This window comes from Lepisosteus oculatus, unplaced genomic scaffold (genome assembly GCF_040954835.1).
Source record: "Lepisosteus oculatus isolate fLepOcu1 unplaced genomic scaffold, fLepOcu1.hap2 HAP2_SCAFFOLD_103, whole genome shotgun sequence".
Classification (NCBI taxonomy): Eukaryota; Metazoa; Chordata; class Actinopteri; order Semionotiformes; family Lepisosteidae; genus Lepisosteus; species Lepisosteus oculatus.
In genome coordinates, this window is record NW_027167655.1 from 195858 (window position 1) to 214870 (window position 19013).

Sequence of the window (19013 nt, forward strand, 5' to 3'; positions counted from 1 at the left end):
CTCGCGCAAGAGACCGGGGGCAGAGCGCGAACGCGGTCCCCCGCCCCCCACAAAGTGCGCGCTCCGGGTTCCCTCTCGGGGCCCTGCAACACAGCGGAAGGGCAGCGAGAAGGAGCCTCTTGCTCTGACGCCGCAAGGCCACCAGAGGGCAGAGGCGCCGCGCGCCCGGGCGACGTGTTGGACCGGTGCGCTTTACGTGCTGAAATAAACACGCGAAAGCCCCGAAATGTTTCCAGAGTGCTGTGCACTGGAGGTTTTTGTCTGGTGAAGACTTGCCTGGTGCTCCTCCGTGCAGATTGTTTGTCCTCCTCCAGTGCGGGACGAGCCAACACAAGGGAGCGCATTCGCCAACATCCAGGCACGCAATGCGATTTGGAAAGCAGCTCCTTTCCAAAGAGTGGCACACGAACGATCCTTCAGTCCCGCTCGGGGGGCACGGAACCCCCGCCACACACAGCTTCAAGTAGCGAGTCAGGCGCCGGGGCTTTCGCTTACGGCCACACCACCCTGAACACGCCCGATCTTGTCTGATCTCGGAAACTAAGCAGCGTCGGGCCTGGTTAGTACTTGGATGGGAGACTGCCTGGGAATACCAGGTGCTGTAAGCTTTTGCTCTCCCGGCCAGCAGGGGTCGCCGTTGGTGCCGTAGGCTTTGGGAGGAAAACCTGCAGGATGGAAAGGTGATCTATAGCCTCATCTCTAGAGATGTTTTGTTGCTGTGGCATGTGTGTGACCCATATTCAAAAAAAAAAACCCGTCTGTAAAACGAATATCGAAGCTGCCTCTAAATCTGCAAATGAAGATGAGTCGATAAACCACTCGTTTTTCGTATAACTAGACATATATTCATTTGTTACCGATTTCATTCATTGAGCACGGATACAATAGAGGTACAGCCATTCACTGTTTGACATGTCTGCACTGGTACAGAACCGAGCAATCAGAAAACGGGTGAAACTGTCTTTAGACTCAGCATACAGTACCGAGGCCCCCCATGACCAAATAAAGGCTAACCTCGATAATCAGCCTAAAGAACGCAGACTACAGCAAAACGACTGACTTTGAAAAGGGAATGAACGTCCGGAAGGAGTAGTGGAACTAGCTTGAGATGCTTCTCCGGACCCCTAACTAAAAGCCAGCGAGAACCAGCAGCGGCGTCCACTCCTGTCGAACCGGGATCCTTCCGCAGCCACGCAGCTCGTGGTGTCCTAACCCTCCCGTATCTGATTTTGGACCAAGCACATCAGGGGAGAGCGCGAACGCAGTCCCCCACTACCAGAAATTATGCAGTCGAGATTCCCACATTTGGGGAATTCGCAGGGGTCAGCACAGCCGGAGTGCAATGGCCGAGCCTCACCCTGGGTGAACCTCCTTCTTGATCAAGGTATCTCCCCTGCCAGGTAAGTATGAGTTAAACAGGCACCTGCAAGCGGCCCGCACCCACAGCACAAATCGCGCAGCCTAGGCCACGCAAGCTCGCGACGTGCGCCTGCCACACACCGAACAAACCTTTTCAGCAATTTCCAAAAAACGGGCCTGCTCGCCTGCCCACAAGGCTCCGTCTCTTACCTGCTCTCCAGAGCCTGCTGCCTTCTGTGCTTTTCTCTCGGCACCGCTGCAGCGCACACAACTCCTGCAGCGGGAGGGGGGGAGAAAGTTCCCGCGCTCCGCCGCAGGGAAGGCTCGCTCCGTGCGCACACGTCCTTTCGATGCCAGTCCAACAAGTGCTCCGCATTAGCTGTGTCGGGGCTCCGGCGTGTCGCACCTCACCTCACCTCGCACTGCCCCCTCCTTGAATGTCTGCCGCTGGGCATGCCCCGCTCTCCTCCGCCTTATCTTATCGCGTGTGAGCACCGACAATGGCCACAATGCCGGGGAATGGCACCTGTAAAGTGTTAATTGGGGCACAGGAACAGCCCGTCTCGTCTCGGGGGGGCCGGCTTCAGAGACAATACAGCAAACACAGCGGGGCGGGGGAAGAAGACGACACCACACATGCGGGTACATTCAGCTCCGGTGGGAACGAGACATTTGTCGGTCTTTTCAAGTGCCGAGAGCCGAGCAATCCTTCACTTGTATCGTTTCTCCCCGGTGACTAGATCTGGCCCTGCGACTCTCGACTGGGCTCACCCCCGGGGCAGCCCAGCAGGTGTGAGCCTGGCCGGCACCCGGATGGGAGATTCCACCCCGGAAAAGCTCCGGTTGCTGCTGCTCCTGCAAGAGGTGTGACTGGGACCAGTAGGGAGCGCTCACCCTGCGGGCTGTGTGGCTCTCTTACGCCCCAGCCTCCTGATGGCGACACTCTGCTGCACAAACAGGCGCCGTCCTTCGGGGGAGGCGTCAAACCGAGGTCCCGACCCTCCTTGGCCATTAGGAAACCCCAGGGCGTCTCTCAAAAAGAGACGCCGGGGGTGTCCCTCTGGTGTTAGTGCTCCACTTTACCCATCAGTCGGGGTCTCCTCCTAATCCCCGTCTCACCTGTAACAATCAATGACGAGGCCCCCCTGTCCGTGAGATTTAGTACTCGCGCAAGAGACCGGGGGCAGAGCGCGAACGCGGTCCCCCGCCCCCCACAAAGTGCGCGCTCCGGGTTCCCTCTCGGGGCCCTGCAACACAGCGGAAGGGCAGCGAGAAGGAGCCTCTTGCTCTGACGCTGCAAGGCCACAAGAGGGCGGAGGCGCCGCGCGCCCGGCCGACGTGTTGGACCGGTGCGCTTTACGTGCTGAAATAAACACGCGAAAGCCCCGAAATGTTTCCAGAGTGCTGTGCACTGGAGGTTTTTGTCTGGTGAAGACTTGCCTGGTGCTCCTCCGTGCAGATTGTTTGTCCTCCTCCAGTGTGGGACGAGCCAACACAAGGGAGCGTATTCGCCAACATCCAGGCACGCAATGCGATTTGGAAAGCAGCTCCTTTCCAAAGAGTTGCACACGAACGATCCTTCAGTCCCGCTCGGGGGGCACGGAACCCCCGCCACACACAGCTTCAAGTAGCGAGTCAGGCGCCGGGGCTTTCGCTTACGGCCACACCACCCTGAACACGCCCGATCTCGTCTGATCTCGGAAGCTAAGCAGCGTCGGGCCTGGTTAGTACTTGGATGGGAGACTGCCTGGGAATACCAGGTGCTGTAAGCTTTTGCTCTCCCGGCCAGCAGGGGTCGCCGTTGGTGCCGTAGGCTTTGGGAGGAAAACCTGCAGGATGGAAAGGTGATCTATAGCCTCATCTCTAGAGATGTTTTGTTGCTGTGGCATGTGTGTGACCCATATTCAAAAAAAAAAACCCGTCTGTAAAACGAATATCGAAGCTGCCTCTAAATCTGCAAATGAAGATGAGTCGATAAACCACTCGTTTTTCGTATAACTAGACATATATTCATTTGTTACCGATTTCATTCATTGAGCACGGATACAATAGAGGTACAGCCATTCACTGTTTGACATGTCTGCACTGGTACAGAACCGAGCAATCAGAAAACGGGTGAAACTGTCTTTAGACTCAGCATACAGTACCGAGGCCCCCCATGACCAAATAAAGGCTAACCTCGATAATCAGCCTAAAGAACGCAGACTACAGCAAAACGACTGACTTTGAAAAGGGAATGAACGTCCGGAAGGAGTAGTGGAACTAGCTTGAGATGCTTCTCCGGACCCCTAACTAAAAGCCAGCGAGAACCAGCAGCGGCGTCCACTCCTGTCGAACCGGGATCCTTCCGCAGCCACGCAGCTCGTGGTGTCCTAACCCTCCCGTATCTGATTTTGGACCAAGCACATCAGGGGAGAGCGCGAACGCAGTCCCCCACTACCAGAAATTATGCAGTCGAGATTCCCACATTTGGGGAATTCGCAGGGGTCAGCACAGCCGGAGTGCAATGGCCGAGCCTCGCCCTGGGTGAACCTCCTTCTTGATCAAGGTATCTCCCCTGCCAGGTAAGTATGAGTTAAACAGGCCCCTGCAAGCGGCCCGCACCCACAGCACAAATCGCGCAACCTAGGCCACCTCCTCGCCCCGCACGCCACCGCCTCCTGCTGGGCCCACTCTTTCACACACTCACACGCCACACTAACACTCAAAAGTGTGGGCAAAACGAGAAAACGAGCGCGCCGTTTCCTACACATCTGCAGTCGCCGTTGCGCATTCGCAGCATGTCCCGGGATGCAATTCGGCCTCATTTGCATAACTCCAGACCGGCAGATCGCCACGCAAGCTCGCGACGTGCGCCTGCCACACACCGAACAAACCTTTTCAGCAATTTCCAAAAAACGGGCCTGCTCGCCTGCCCACAAGGCTCCGTCTCTTACCTGCTCTCCAGAGCCTGCTGCCTTCTGTGCTTTTCTCTCGGCACAGCTGCAGCGCACACAACTCCTGCAGCGGGAGGGGGGGAGAAAGTTCCCGCGCTCCGCCGCAGGGAAGGCTCGCTCCGTGCACACACGTCCTTTCGATGCCAGTCCAACAAGTGCTCCGCATTAGCTGCGTCGGGGCTCCGGCGTGTCGGACCTCACCTCACCTCGCACTGCCCCCTCCTTGTATGTCTGCCGCTGGGCATGCCCCGCTCTCCTCCGCCTTATCTTATCGCGTGTGAGCACCGACAATGGCCACAATGCCGGGGAATGGCACCTGTAAAGTGTTAATTGGGGCACAGGAACAGCCCGTCTCGTCTCGGGGGGGCCGGCTTCAGAGACAATACAGCAAACACAGCGGGGCGGGGGAAGAAGACGACACCACACATGCGGGTACATTCAGCTCCGGCGGGAACGAGACATTTGTCGGTCTTTTCAAGTGCCGAGAGCCGAGCAATCCTTCACTTGTATCGTTTCTCCCCGGTGACTAGATCTGGCCCTGCGACTCTCGACTGGGCTCACCCCCGGGGCAGCCCAGCAGGTGTGAGCCTGGCCGGCACCCGGATGGGAGATTCCACCCCGGAAAAGCTCCGGTTGCTGCTGCTCCTGCAAGAGGTGTGACTGGGACCAGTAGGGAGCGCTCACCCTGCGGGCTGTGTGGCTCTCTTACGCCCCAGCCTCCTGATGGCGACACTCTGCTGCACAAACAGGCGCCGTCCTTCGGGGGAGGCGTCAAACCGAGGTCCCGACCCTCCTTGGCCATTAGGAAACCCCAGGGCGTCTCTCAAAAAGAGACGCCGGGGGTGTCCCTCTGGTGTTAGTGCTCCCCTTTACACATCAGTCGGGGTCTCCTCCTAATCCCCGTCTCACCTGTAACAATCAATGACGAGGCCCCCCTGTCCGTGAGATTTAGTACTCGCGCAAGAGACCGGGGGCAGAGCGCGAACGCGGTCCCCCGCCCCCCACAAAGTGCGCGCTCCGGGTTCCCTCTCGGGGCCCTGCAACACAGCGGAAGAGCAGCGAGAAGGAGCCTCTTGCTCTGACGCCGCAAGGCCACAAGAGAGCGGAGGCGCCGCGCGCCCGGCCGACGTGTTGGACCGGTGCGCTTTACGTGCTGAAATAAACACGCGAAAGCCCCGAAATGTTTCCAGAGTGCTGTGCACTGGAGGTTTTTGTCTGGTGAAGACTTGCCTGGTGCTCCTCCGTGCAGATTGTTTGTCCTCCTCCAGTGCGGGACGAGCCAACACAAGGGAGCGCATTCGCCAACATCCAGGCACGCAATGCGATTTGGAAAGCAGCTCCTTTCCAAAGAGTTGCACACGAACGATCCTTCAGTCCCGCTCGGGGGGCACGGAACCCCCGCCACACACAGCTTCAAGTAGCGAGTCAGGCGCTGGGGCTTTCGCTTACGGCCACACCACCCTGAACACGCCCGATCTCGTCTGATCTCGGAAGCTAAGCAGCTTCGGGCCTGGTTAGTACTTGGATGCGAGACTGCCTGGGAATACCAGGTGCTGTAAGCTTTTGCTCTCCCGGCCAGCAGGGGTCGCCGTTGGTGCCGTAGGCTTTGGGAGGAAAACCTGAAGGATGGAAAGGTGATCTATAGCCTCATCTCTAGAGATGTTTTGTTGCTGTGGCATGTGTGTGACCCATATTCAAAAAAAAAAACCCGTCTGTAAAACGAATATCGAAGCTGCCTCTAAATCTGCAAATGAAGATGAGTCGATAAACCACTCGTTTTTCGTATAACTAGACATATATTCATTTGTTACCGATTTCATTCATTGAGCACGGATACAATAGAGGTACAGCCATTCACTGTTTGACATGTCTGCACTGGTACAGAACCGAGCAATCAGAAAACGGGTGAAACTGTCTTTAGACTCAGCATACAGTACCGAGGCCCCCCATGACCAAATAAAGGCTAACCTCGATAATCAGCCTAAAGAACGCAGACTACAGCAAAACGACTGACTTTGAAAAGGGAATGAACGTCCGGAAGGAGTAGTGGAACTAGCTTGAGATGCTTCTCCGGACCCCTAACTAAAAGCCAGCGAGAACCAGCAGCGGCGTCCACTCCTGTCGAACCGGGATCCTTCCGCAGCCAAGCAGCTCGTGGTGTCCTAACCCTCCCGTATCTGATTTTGGACCAAGCACATCAGGGGAGAGCGCGAACGCAGTCCCCCACTACCAGAAATTATGCAGTCGAGATTCCCACATTTGGGGAATTCGCAGGGGTCAGCACAGCCGGAGTGCAATGGCCGAGCCTCGCCCTGGGTGAACCGATTTTCGATTTTTAAGAACTTTATTTTCTTTTCACAAAAAAATACAGGAAATCACAAATCAGAAAGCTTTACATTAATATACATACTTAAAACAGTATATATGATCACATCTCATTACATTTTGACACGGTAACAGTTACATAGCAACAATTTTCTTTTTTTCTGGTGCAAATCACATTCTTTATTTAAACATGATAATGTTTTTCACAGTTTCTTGAGATACTCTCCAATGCCCTCTATTTCCCACAGATTTTCTGCTTCCTCCCTCCCTTCTCTCCACAGATCTCTGAGGTAATAGTTCTCTCGGGTGATGAACAGGGCCAGGCTACCTGCTGCCTTGACTGGGACCTCGATGCCTTTGAACAGCCCCATGTTCCTCACTCTCCACAGGGCGTCTTTCCCACTGTTCACCACGGCCCAGATCCTGTCAAACACGTCAGGGGGAAGTTTGACAGGAGAGATGCCGTATATGATGAAAGCAGCGGTCAGGGTAAATTGGGGCGAGAGAGCCTGCAACCAATCTTCAAACTGTGCCCAGAAGGCCTTAGCAAAAAAGCAGGACCACAGGAGATGGGTCACAGTCTCCTCCTCGCCGCAGCCCACCCTAACGCAGCGAGGGCTGGGGGTGAGGCCCCTACGGTACAAGAAAGTTCGTACCGGTAAGCACTGGTGGACGACACTCCAGGCTAAATCTCTGTGAATGTTGCACAGAAATTTAGAGGATGTGTGTTTCCACACCTTCCTTGTTTGGGCTGATGTTAAAATGCCCACAGGGGTCTGCCTATTGTTCTGGGGTGCTACGAAATCTTCCAGTTTTTGGACGCTGACATCTCGGAGGGGAATATGGCCAATTGGGTGAGATCTTAGAAAACTTTTAACTGTCCCATAAATTGCAGGGCATGTGTCAGAGAGTGGGACGTCCAGCTTGGGTCTGACACCCCACACTCTGAACACCTCCCTACCTACCCAGAGCCTGGAAAAATAAGTCCAGGTACGCGCTGCAGGTGCTGTTGCAAAGCCTCTCAGCACAGAGGCCAGGAAAATGCACAGCAGCTTCGTAGCAATATCTGGGACAGACTTCCCCCCTGAGGGTAGCGGCCTGTACATTATTTCCCTTCTGAGTCTTTCCTGCTTCCCACCCCATAGAAATTGAAACATCAATCTCCTCAGCACCGCCGCAACACGGTGTGGGATTGGGAAGGTAGAAGCCAGAAAATTCAAGACAGGCAAGAGCTCGGCTTTGATGACCAGCACCTTCCCTGTCATGGTGAGGTCTCGGTCCTTCCATTGCATCAGTTTTTTGTTTAAGATTGGCAATTTGTTCTGCCAATTTACTGTTCCCATCTCTTCTCCAAAATACACCCCCAGGACCTTAATTCTCTTCTCTTGCAGCCTGAGATCATGTCCTTCTTTTGGCTCCCTCCAGTTCTGATAAAAAATCTCACTCTTAGATGTGTTAATTTTTGCGGAGGAAGCCAAAGAGAACCGATCACAGCACTGCAGAGCTCTGCTAATTGAGGCATTGTCAGAGAGGAGCAGGGTGACGTCATCCATGTATAGAGATGTCTTTACCTCTCCTCCCCCACTTCCAGGCACTGGTATCCCATTAATGGCCTGATCCTGGCGCAAGGCACAGGCTAAGGGCTCCATAGCCAAAACGAATAACAAGGGGGATAATGGGCAGCCCTGCCTCACCCCTGAACAGACTTCAAAGGTGCGTGATCTATTGCCATTAACCATGACTCTGCTGTTGCTACCTATGTACAGCAGGTTAATCCACTTTCTCATGATGGGGCCAAACTTCATGTGCTCAAGTACCGATGTTAAGTACTGCCGGTTTAGGCGGTCAAAGGCCTTTTCTAGGTCTACACCTAAAATGCACAGAGGGAGGGAGCGATCCTCAGAGTACAGACAGACATCCCTCAACAAGGCCAGGTTGTCGCTCATCAGGCGTCCTGCTATCCCACAAGTCTGTTCTTTCCCTACCAGTGAGGCCACTACATTTTGTAGGCGCAGGAAAAGGGCTTTGGACAGGATCTTAGTGTCCACGCCTAACAGGCTGAGGGGTCTCCAGTTCTTTATGTCATTTTTTGCTCCTTTCTTAAACAAGAGAGAGATAGTGCCTTCTCTTAAGGAGTCAGGCAGCAATTCTGTCTTGTAGCTTTCCTCGAATAGGAGCAGTAGCGGATCCTGAAGCAGATCCCAAAAGGTGCAATAAAATTCTTTAGGGAGCCCGTCAGCACCCGGAGTTTTCCCCTTCTGTAAGCTCTCCATAGCCTGTCTCAGCTCTTCTACTGTCAAATCCCTCTCAAGTACTTCCCTATCTTCTTCACTCAAAATGTTTTCTAGCTTTGAGGTAAAAAAATGAATATCTTCATCCTTTACCTCTGTAGAGCTGTACAGTCTTGAGTAGAAGGCCTCGGTGCAGGAGAGGATAGCACTCGGCTCTGTTCTCTCTCGTCCCTCCTCATCAACTACACTTTCCATGACAGTCTTGGAGCCTACCACTTTCCTGAAAAAGAAGCGAGTACACTTCTCATTTTCTTCCAAGAACTGCACTCTGCTTCTTAACAGCACTCCTCGACTACTTTCTTCGGCTATGCTCCGGATGTCCTTTTTTAAAAGGGCGATATCCTCGAGCACATCGAAGCCACTGTGCAGCATCGTGTAGAGACGCTGCAGCTGCCTCTGTTTCCTGGCTAGCACTCCTCTCCGTCTGGCAGCAGCCTTCCTTCCCTCAGCCATGAAAAAGGCCTTTGTCCTCACCTTCACCTCCTCCCACCACTCTCCTACTGACCCGTACAGACACTGCAAGGACAGCCACTGTGATAGTTTCTCCTTGTAGCGGGATACTACCCCCTCGTTCTCTAGCAGCTTTGTGTTGAGTTTCCAGAGGCCTGGGCCAAAGACAGTCCCGCCCTGGAGTTCCACTCTACACCCTAAAGCCTGATGATCTGAGAAGAAGACAGGCTGAAGAGTGACCCCAACAACTTTCACTCTCTCTGAGACAAAGCAATAGTCAATTCTGGAGCTGCTATTCCTCCCTGACCATGTATATCCTGCTGTTGTGGGATATATACATCTATATGTGTCTGAGAGTTTAAAGTCTTGAACTAAGTTTTGCAGGGCCAGTGAGCTGGAATCCAATTTTATCGGCGAGCTAGACTGCCTGTCTGTGTGCTCTAAGATACAATTAAAATCCCCTCCCACTATCACGTCTGTGCTGCATAACAATAGGGGGGAGAGTGCCTTGAGTAGCTCCACCCTTCCTCCTACGTCAGTAGGGCAATACACATTGATTAGCCGCAGGTTAACGGTCCCCCATTCCACATCCACACACAGCAACCTGCCATCTATGACCCTCTGAATACTTTTCAATTTGAATGCCCATCCTTTGAAAAGAATGGCCACGCCAGAGGCTCTGTTGTTATTGTCCCCTGACCAAACAGAAGGCCCTTTATCCCACCTATCTTCAAAACTTTTATACCTCTCTTGATAGGCTAAAGCACACTCCTGCAACATCAACACATCTCCCTCTCTCTGCTGGAGGTAATCAAAGACAGACTGGCATTTAACTCTGTCATTGATACCTCTTGTGTTAAGAGAAATTATGTTAAGAGCCATATTACATAAGAAAGTGGAACCAGTCTTTACAAAACACATTTCTCTTCGGTCTCACCTGTTACCTTTTTCTTTTTCTTTTTCTTCTTACCAATTTCCTGCCAGCCATCCTCTGAATGAGCCTTCATCAGGGTGGCAGCAGTAAAAGCGTTCACAGAGTCCATTTCAAGGAAGGGGGTAGAGGGAGGGGTGGAGAGGTTCCAGCTGTCCCCATCGCCATGCTCTCCTTCCTCCTCGCTCGGGGAGAAAACAGAGTCATTTTTTCTTTTCCTCAAGTCCAGCTCCTGGGAGCACTGAGGGGAAAGGGGTGCAGCCGATGCACCAGTCTCCTCTTCCCCCTCACCCACCAGCTGCTGCAGATCCTCCGTGATGGACTGGATGGAGGAGAGGAGGGCATCTGTAGCACTTGCAGAGTCTGAGAAAAGCAGCTCCGCTGAATCCTGGGTATCCTCGCTGGACCCGCTCCACCGGGGGGCCCCACACTGGCCCTCGTTCTGAGGAGCAGGAGTGGGGGAGGGGTCCTCGCTGTTCTCGGGGGTTTTCAAACCCTCGTGCTTGTCTGGTGCAGTCTGCGGTTGTGGGGGCGTAGTGGATTTCTCTTCCACCAGCCCCGGAGCCACAGCAGGACTGATCCTGGCTGGAGGCTGAGAGTCTTTGTCCAACAAGGGTTCTTTGTTTGACTTGTTGTTTGCTTTGGATTTTCGGGCCGGTTTGGCTGAAACAAGCACTGCCTCATCCTTTCTCATTTTGAGTTTATTGGCGTAGGCGTGAGGGCAGTTCTTAAAAACGTGTCCTTCCGAGCCACATAAATTGCACTTTGGCAGCATTGAACAGTCAGAGGCTAAATGTCCCTGTTTGCCACAGGTCTTGCAGCATTTCACAGTGCAGGACGATGCCAGGTGTCCCACAGCACCACAGCGCCGACACACCTTTGGTTGTCCCACATAAAACACATAGCCATTGCAGGCGCCCAGCCGGATTGTAGAGGGCAGGTGCCTTAAGCCTCCATTTACGCTGTCCGGTAGCAAGCGAACCTCGAATTTTCTTGCTCCTGTTTTTATACCATCAACATCTCTAACCTCAGTTCCATGGTGGACGGTGCAGTACTGGTTAAGCCAGGTGTGAATGTCCTCCGTCTTTGCCAGTTCCGAGAACATAACAACATGCACCGTTTTCCTCTCTCTCTGTGTCAGAGGCTGCAAGTTGATCTTCTCAAGTGCAGGAACTTTGCCTCTTTTTGCCTCAAACACATCCACGCATTGTTCAAACAGAGGATAGGTAGCAAATACAACCTCAAATGCTTTCTGACCTGGGAGAGCGAAGATGAAATCCAAGTGCCGAGGTTCAAAGCCAAGTTCCTTCTGTAACACTTTTCTGCTGAACTGCATACGATCCATGAAGAGGTCATCCAAGAGCTCAAAACGTACAGCATTCTTACGGGATCCAAAGGTTGCCATTTCAAAAACCGCAAATCGAACACTGCTTCCAACAAAAGAAAAACAATCCAACTACTCCACCTACAGGCTGATCAAGGTATCTCCCCTGCCAGGTAAGTATGAGTTAAACAGGCCCCTGCAAGCGGCCCGCACCCACAGCACAAATCGCGCAACCTAGGCCACCTCCTCGCCCCGCACGCCACCGCCTCCTGCTGGGCCCACTCTTTCACACACTCACACGCCACACTAACACTCAAAAGTGTGGGCAAAACGAGAAAACGAGCGCGCCGTTTCCTACACATCTGCAGTCGCCGTTGCGCATTCGCAGCATGTCCCGGGATGCAATTCGGCCTCATTTGCATAACTCCAGACCGGCAGATCGCCACGCAAGCTCGCGACGTGCGCCTGCCACACACCGAACAAACCTTTTCAGCAATTTCCAAAAAACGGGCCTGCTCGCCTGCCCACAAGGCTCCGTCTCTTACCTGCTCTCCAGAGCCTGCTGCCTTCTGTGCTTTTCTCTCGGCACAGCTGCAGCGCACACAACTCCTGCAGCGGGAGGGGGGGAGAAAGTTCCCGCGCTCCGCCGCAGGGAAGGCTCGCTCCGTGCGCACACGTCCTTTCGATGCCAGTCCAACAAGTGCTCCGCATTAGCTGCGTCGGGGCTCCGGCGTGTCGGACCTCACCTCACCTCGCACTGCCCCCTCCTTGAATGTCTGCCGCTGGGCATGCCCCGCTCTCCTCCGCCTTATCTTATCGCGTGTGAGCACCGACAATGGCCACAATGCCGGGGAATGGCACCTGTAAAGTGTTAATTGGGGCACAGGAACAGCCCGTCTCGTCTCGGGGGGGCCGGCTTCAGAGACAATACAGCAAACACAGCGGGGCGGGGGAAGAAGACGACACCACACATGCGGGTACATTCAGCTCCGGCGGGAACGAGACATTTGTCGGTCTTTTCAAGTGCCGAGAGCCGAGCAATCCTTCACTTGTATCGTTTCTCCCCGGTGACTAGATCTGGCCCTGCGACTCTCGACTGGGCTCACCCCCGGGGCAGCCCAGCAGGTGTGAGCCTGGCCGGCACCCGGATGGGAGATTCCACCCCGGAAAAGCTCCGGTTGCTGCTGCTCCTGCAAGAGGTGTGACTGGGACCAGTAGGGAGCGCTCACCCTGCGGGCTGTGTGGCTCTCTTACGCCCCAGCCTCCTGATGGCGACACTCTGCTGCACAAACAGGCGCCGTCCTTCGGGGGAGGCGTCAAACCGAGGTCCCGACCCTCCTTGGCCATTAGGAAACCCCAGGGCGTCTCTCAAAAAGAGACGCCGGGGGTGTCCCTCTGGTGTTAGTGCTCCCCTTTACACATCAGTCGGGGTCTCCTCCTAATCCCCGTCTCACCTGTAACAATCAATGACGAGGCCCCCCTGTCCGTGAGATTTAGTACTCGCGCAAGAGACCGGGGGCAGAGCGCGAACGCGGTCCCCCGCCCCCCACAAAGTGCGCGCTCCGGGTTCCCTCTCGGGGCCCTGCAACACAGCGGAAGAGCAGCGAGAAGGAGCCTCTTGCTCTGACGCCGCAAGGCCACAAGAGAGCGGAGGCGCCGCGCGCCCGGCCGACGTGTTGGACCGGTGCGCTTTACGTGCTGAAATAAACACGCGAAAGCCCCGAAATGTTTCCAGAGTGCTGTGCACTGGAGGTTTTTGTCTGGTGAAGACTTGCCTGGTGCTCCTCCGTGCAGATTGTTTGTCCTCCTCCAGTGCGGGACGAGCCAACACAAGGGAGCGCATTCGCCAACATCCAGGCACGCAATGCGATTTGGAAAGCAGCTCCTTTCCAAAGAGTTGCACACGAACGATCCTTCAGTCCCGCTCGGGGGGCACGGAACCCCCGCCACACACAGCTTCAAGTAGCGAGTCAGGCGCTGGGGCTTTCGCTTACGGCCACACCACCCTGAACACGCCCGATCTCGTCTGATCTCGGAAGCTAAGCAGCGTCGGGCCTGGTTAGTACTTGGATGGGAGACTGCCTGGGAATACCAGGTGCTGTAAGCTTTTGCTCTCCCGGCCAGCAGGGGTCGCCGTTGGTGCCGTAGGCTTTGGGAGGAAAACCTGCAGGATGGAAAGGTGATCTATAGCCTCATCTCTAGAGATGTTTTGTTGCTGTGGCATGTGTGTGACCCATATTCAAAAAAAAAAACCCGTCTGTAAAACGAATATCGAAGCTGCCTCTAAATCTGCAAATGAAGATGAGTCGATAAACCACTCGTTTTTCGTATAACTAGACATATATTCATTTGTTACCGATTTCATTCATTGAGCACGGATACAATAGAGGTACAGCCATTCACTGTTTGACATGTCTGCACTGGTACAGAACCGAGCAATCAGAAAACGGGTGAAACTGTCTTTAGACTCAGCATACAGTACCGAGGCCCCCCATGACCAAATAAAGGCTAACCTCGATAATCAGCCTAAAGAACGCAGACTACAGCAAAACGACTGACTTTGAAAAGGGAATGAACGTCCGGAAGGAGTAGTGGAACTAGCTTGAGATGCTTCTCCGGACCCCTAACTAAAAGCCAGCGAGAACCAGCAGCGGCGTCCACTCCTGTCGAACCGGGATCCTTCCGCAGCCACGCAGCTCGTGGTGTCCTAACCCTCCCGTATCTGATTTTGGACCAAGCACATCAGGGGAGAGCGCGAACGCAGTCCCCCACTACCAGAAATTATGCAGTCGAGATTCCCACATTTGGGGAATTCGCAGGGGTCAGCACAGCCGGAGTGCAATGGCCGAGCCTCGCCCTGGGTGAACCTCCTTCTTGATCAAGGTATCTCCCCTGCCAGGTAAGTATGAGTTAAACAGGCCCCTGCAAGCGGCCCGCACCCACAGCACAAATCGCGCAGCCTAGGCCACCTCCTCGCCCCGCACGCCACCGCCTCCTGCTGGGCCCACTCTTTCACACACTCACACGCCACACTAACACTCAAAAGTGTGGGCAAAACGAGAAAACGAGCGCGCCGTTTCCTACACATCTGCAGTCGCCGTTGCGCATTCGCAGCATGTCCCGGGATGCAATTCGGCCTCATTTGCATAACTCCAGACCGGCAGATCGCCACGCAAGCTCGAGACATGCGCCTGCCACACACCGAACAAACCTTTTCAGCAATTTCCAAAAAACGGGCCTGCTCGCCTGCCCACAAGGCTCCGTCTCTTACCTGCTCTCCAGAGCCTGCTGCCTTCTGTGCTTTTCTCTCGGCACCGCTGCAGCGCACACAACTCCTGCAGCGGGAGGGGGGGAGAAAGTTCCCGCGCTCCGCCGCAGGGAAGGCTCGCTCCGTGCGCACACGTCCTTTCGATGCCAGTCCAACAAGTGCTCCGCATTAGCTGCGTCGGGGCTCCGGCGTGTCGCACCTCACCTCACCTCGCACTGCCCCCTCCTTGAATGTCTGCCGCTGGGCATGCCCCGCTCTCCTCCGCCTTATCTTATCGCGTGTGAGCACCGACAATGGCCACAATGCCGGGGAATGGCACCTGTAAAGTGTTAATTGGGGCACAGGAACAGCCCGTCTCGTCTCGGGGGGGCCGGCTTCAGAGACAATACAGCAAACACAGCGGGGCGGGGGAAGAAGACGACACCACACATGCGGGTACATTCAGCTCCGGCGGGAACGAGACATTTGTCGGTCTTTTCAAGTGCCGAGAGCCGAGCAATCCTTCACTTGTATCGTTTCTCCCCGGTGACTAGATCTGGCCCTGCGACTCTCGACTGGGCTCACCCCCGGGGCAGCCCAGCAGGTGTGAGCCTGGCCGGCACCCGGATGGGAGATTCCACCCCGGAAAAGCTCCGGTTGCTGCTGCTCCTGCAAGAGGTGTGACTGGGACCAGTAGGGAGCGCTCACCCTGCGGGCTGTGTGGCTCTCTTACGCCCCAGCCTCCTGATGGCGACACTCTGCTGCACAAACAGGCGCCGTCCTTCGGGGGAGGCGTCAAACCGAGGTCCCGACCCTCCTTGGCTATTAGGAAACCCCAGGGCGTCTCTCAAAAAGAGACGCCGGGGGTGTCCCTCTGGTGTTAGTGCTCCCCTTTACCCATCAGTCGGGGTCTCCTCCTAATCCCCGTCTCACCTGTAACAATCAATGACGAGGCCCCCCTGTCAGTGAGATTTAGTACTCGCGCAAGAGAAAAAGCAGCTCCTTTCCAAAGAGTTGCACACGAACGATCCTTCAGTCCCGCTCGGGGGGCACGGAACCCCCGCCACACACAGCTTCAAGTAGCGAGTCAGGCGCCGGGGCTTTCGCTTTCAGCCACACCACCCTGAACACGCCCGATCTCGTCTGATCTCGGAAGCTAAGCAGCGTCGGGCCTGGTTAGTACTTGGATGGGAGACTGCCTGGGAATACCAGGTGCTGTAAGCTTTTGCTCTCCCGGCCAGCAGGGGTCGCCGTTGGTGCCGTAGGCTTTGGGAGGAAAACCTGCAGGATGGAAAGGTGATCTATAGCCTCATCTCTAGAGATGTTTTGTTGCTGTGGCATGTGTGTGACCCATATTCCAAAAAAAAAACCCGTCTGTAAAACGAATATCGAAGCTGCCTCTAAATCTGCAAATGAAGATGAGTCGATAAACCACTCGTTTTTCGTATAACTAGACATATATTCATTTGTTACCGATTTCATTCATTGAGCACGGATACAATAGAGGTACAGCCATTCACTGTTTGACATGTCTGCACTGGTACAGAACCGAGCAATCAGAAAACGGGTGAAACTGTCTTTAGACTCAGCATACAGTACCGAGGCCCCCCATGACCAAATAAAGGCTAACCTCGATAATCAGCCTAAAGAACGCAGACTACAGCAAAACGACTGACTTTGAAAAGGGAATGAACGTCCGGAAGGAGTAGTGGAACTAGCTTGAGATGCTTCTCCGGACCCCTAACTAAAAGCCAGCGAGAACCAGCAGCGGCGTCCACTCCTGTCGAACCGGGATCCTTCCGCAGCCACGCAGCTCGTGGTGTCCTAACCTTCCTGTATCTGATTTTGGACCAAGCACATCAGGGTAGAGCGCGAACGCAGTCCCCCACTACCAGAAATTATGCAGTCGAGATTCCCACATTTGGGGAATTCGCAGGGGTCAGCACAGCCGGAGTGCAATGGCCGAGCCTCGCCCTGGGTGAACCTCCTTCTTGATCAAGGTATCTCCCCTGCCAGGTAAGTATGAGTTAAACAGGCCCCTGCAAGCGGCCCGCACCCACAGCACAAATCGCGCAGCCCAGGCCACCTCCTCGCCCCGCACGCCACCGCCTCCTGCTGGGCCCACTCTTTCACACACTCACACGCCACACTAACACTCAAAAGTGTGGGCAAAACGAGAAAACGAGCGCGCCGTTTCCTACACATCTGCAGTCGCCGTTGCGCATTCGCAGCATGTCCCGGGATGCAATTCGGCCTCATTTGCATAACTCCAGACCGGCAGATCGCCACGCAAGCTCGCGACGTGCGCCTGCCACACACCGAACAAACCTTTTCAGCAATTTCCAAAAAACGGGCCTGCTCGCCTGCCCACAAGGCTCCGTCTCTTACCTGCTCTCCAGAGCCTGCTGCCTTCTGTGCTTTTCTCTCGGCACCGCTGCAGCGCACACAACTCCTGCAGCGGGAGGGGGGGAGAAAGTTCCCGCGCTCCGCCGCAGGGAAGGCTCGCTCCGTGCGCACACGTCCTTTCGATGCCAGTCCAACAAGTGCTCCGCATTAGCTGCGTCGGGGCTCCGGCGTGTCGCACCTCACCTCACCTCGCACTGCCCCCTCCTTGAATGTCTGCCGCTGGGCATGCCCCGCTCTCCTCCGCCTTATCTTATCGCGTGTGAGCACCGACAATGGCCACAATGCCGGGGAATGGCACCTGTAAAGTGTTAATTGGGGCACAGGAACAGCCCGTCTCGTCTCGGGGGGGCCGGCTTCAGAGACAATACAGCAAACACAGCGGGGCGGGGGAAGAAGACGACACCACACATGCGGGTACATTCAGCTCCGGCGGGAACGAGACATTTGTCGGTCTTTTCAAGTGCCGAGAGCCGAGCAATCCTTCACTTGCATCGTTTCTCCCCGGTGACTAGATCTGGCCCTGCGACTCTCGACTGGGCTCACCCCCGGGGCAGCCCAGCAGGTGTGAGCCTGGCCGGCACCCGGATGGGAGATTCCACCCCGGAAAAGCTCCGGTTGCTGCTGCTCCTGCAAGAGGTGTGACTGGGACCAGTAGGGAGCGCTCACCCTGCGGGCTGTGTGGCTCTCTTACGCCCCAGCCTCCTGATGGCGACACTCTGCTGCACAAACAGGCGCCGTCCTTCGGGGGAGGCGTCAAACCGAGGTCCCGACCCTCCTTGGCCATTAGGAAACCCCAGGGCGTCTCTCAAAAAGAGACGCCGTGGGTGTCCCTCTGGTGTTAGTGCTCCCCTTTACCCATCAGTCGGGGTCTCCTCCTAATCCCCGTCTCACCTGTAACAATCAATGACGAGGCCCCCCTGTCCGTGAGATTTAGTACTCGCGCAAGAGACCGGGGGCAGAGCGCGAACGCGGTCCCCCGCCCCCCACAAAGTGCGCGCTCCGGGTTCCCTCTCGGGGCCCTGCAACACAGCGGAAGGGCAGCGAGAAGGAGCCTCTTGCTCTGATGCCGCAAGGCCACAAGAGGGCGGAGGCGCCGCGCGCCCGGCCGACGTGTTGGACCGGTGCGCTTTACGTGCTGAAATAAACACACGAAAGCCCCGAAATGTTTCCAGAGTGCTGTGCACTGGAGGTTTTTGTCTGGTGAAGACTTGCCTGGTGCTCCTCCGTGCAGATTGTTTGTCCTCCTCCAGTGCGGGACGAGCCAACACAAGGGAGCGCATTCGCCAACATCCAGGCACGCAATGCGATTTGGAAAGCAGCTCCTTTCCAAAGAGTTGCACACGAACGATCCTTCAGTCCCGCTCGGGGGGCACGGAACCCCCGCCACACACAGCTTCAAGTAGCGAGTCAGGCGCCGGGGCTTTCGCTTTCAGCCACACCACCCTGAACACGCCCGATCTCGTCTGATCTCGGAAGCTAAGCAGCGTCGGGCCTGGTTAGTACTTGGATGGGAGACTGCCTGGGAATACCAGGTGCTGTAAGCTTTTGCTCTCCCGGCCAGCAGGGGTTGCCGTTGGTGCCGTAGGCTTTGGGAGGAAAACCTGCAGGATGGAAAGGTGATCTATAGCCTCATCTCTAGAGATGTTTTGTTGCTGTGGCATGTGTGTGACCCATATTCCAAAAAAAAAACCCGTCTGTAAAACGAATATCGAAGCTGCCTCTAAATCTGCAAATGAAGATGAGT

The 19013-nt window shown here is 55.2% G+C and overlaps 10 non-coding genes and 1 pseudogene across 10 annotated transcripts; 6 read left to right on the plus strand and 5 right to left on the minus strand.

The window, feature by feature from the left end:
- Window positions 1-489: 489 nt before the first annotated feature.
- On the plus strand, window positions 490-608 carry LOC138225756 (5S ribosomal RNA). The gene has a single exon (XR_011184229.1). It is a non-coding gene; the product is annotated as a 5S ribosomal RNA (ribosomal RNA).
- A 636-nt stretch (window positions 609-1244) lies between these two features.
- Window positions 1245-1408, minus strand: LOC138225762 (U1 spliceosomal RNA). Its single transcript, XR_011184233.1, has one exon. It is a non-coding gene; the product is annotated as a U1 spliceosomal RNA (small nuclear RNA).
- A 1604-nt stretch (window positions 1409-3012) lies between these two features.
- Window positions 3013-3131, plus strand: LOC138225783 (5S ribosomal RNA). Its single transcript, XR_011184254.1, has one exon. It is a non-coding gene; the product is annotated as a 5S ribosomal RNA (ribosomal RNA).
- Window positions 3132-3767: 636 nt separating this feature from the next.
- On the minus strand, window positions 3768-3931 carry LOC138225766 (U1 spliceosomal RNA). Its single transcript, XR_011184237.1, has one exon. It is a non-coding gene; the product is annotated as a U1 spliceosomal RNA (small nuclear RNA).
- Window positions 3932-5738: 1807 nt separating this feature from the next.
- LOC138225757 (5S ribosomal RNA) lies at window positions 5739-5857 on the plus strand (annotated as a pseudogene).
- A 636-nt stretch (window positions 5858-6493) lies between these two features.
- Window positions 6494-6664, minus strand: LOC138225781 (U1 spliceosomal RNA). The gene has a single exon (XR_011184252.1). It is a non-coding gene; the product is annotated as a U1 spliceosomal RNA (small nuclear RNA).
- Window positions 6665-13604: 6940 nt separating this feature from the next.
- On the plus strand, window positions 13605-13723 carry LOC138225727 (5S ribosomal RNA). Its single transcript, XR_011184198.1, has one exon. It is a non-coding gene; the product is annotated as a 5S ribosomal RNA (ribosomal RNA).
- Window positions 13724-14359: 636 nt separating this feature from the next.
- On the minus strand, window positions 14360-14523 carry LOC138225767 (U1 spliceosomal RNA). The gene has a single exon (XR_011184238.1). It is a non-coding gene; the product is annotated as a U1 spliceosomal RNA (small nuclear RNA).
- Window positions 14524-15968: 1445 nt separating this feature from the next.
- LOC138225748 (5S ribosomal RNA) lies at window positions 15969-16087 on the plus strand. The gene has a single exon (XR_011184221.1). It is a non-coding gene; the product is annotated as a 5S ribosomal RNA (ribosomal RNA).
- Window positions 16088-16723: 636 nt separating this feature from the next.
- LOC138225774 (U1 spliceosomal RNA) lies at window positions 16724-16887 on the minus strand. The gene has a single exon (XR_011184245.1). It is a non-coding gene; the product is annotated as a U1 spliceosomal RNA (small nuclear RNA).
- A 1807-nt stretch (window positions 16888-18694) lies between these two features.
- LOC138225749 (5S ribosomal RNA) lies at window positions 18695-18813 on the plus strand. The gene has a single exon (XR_011184222.1). It is a non-coding gene; the product is annotated as a 5S ribosomal RNA (ribosomal RNA).
- Window positions 18814-19013: the final 200 nt, after the last annotated feature.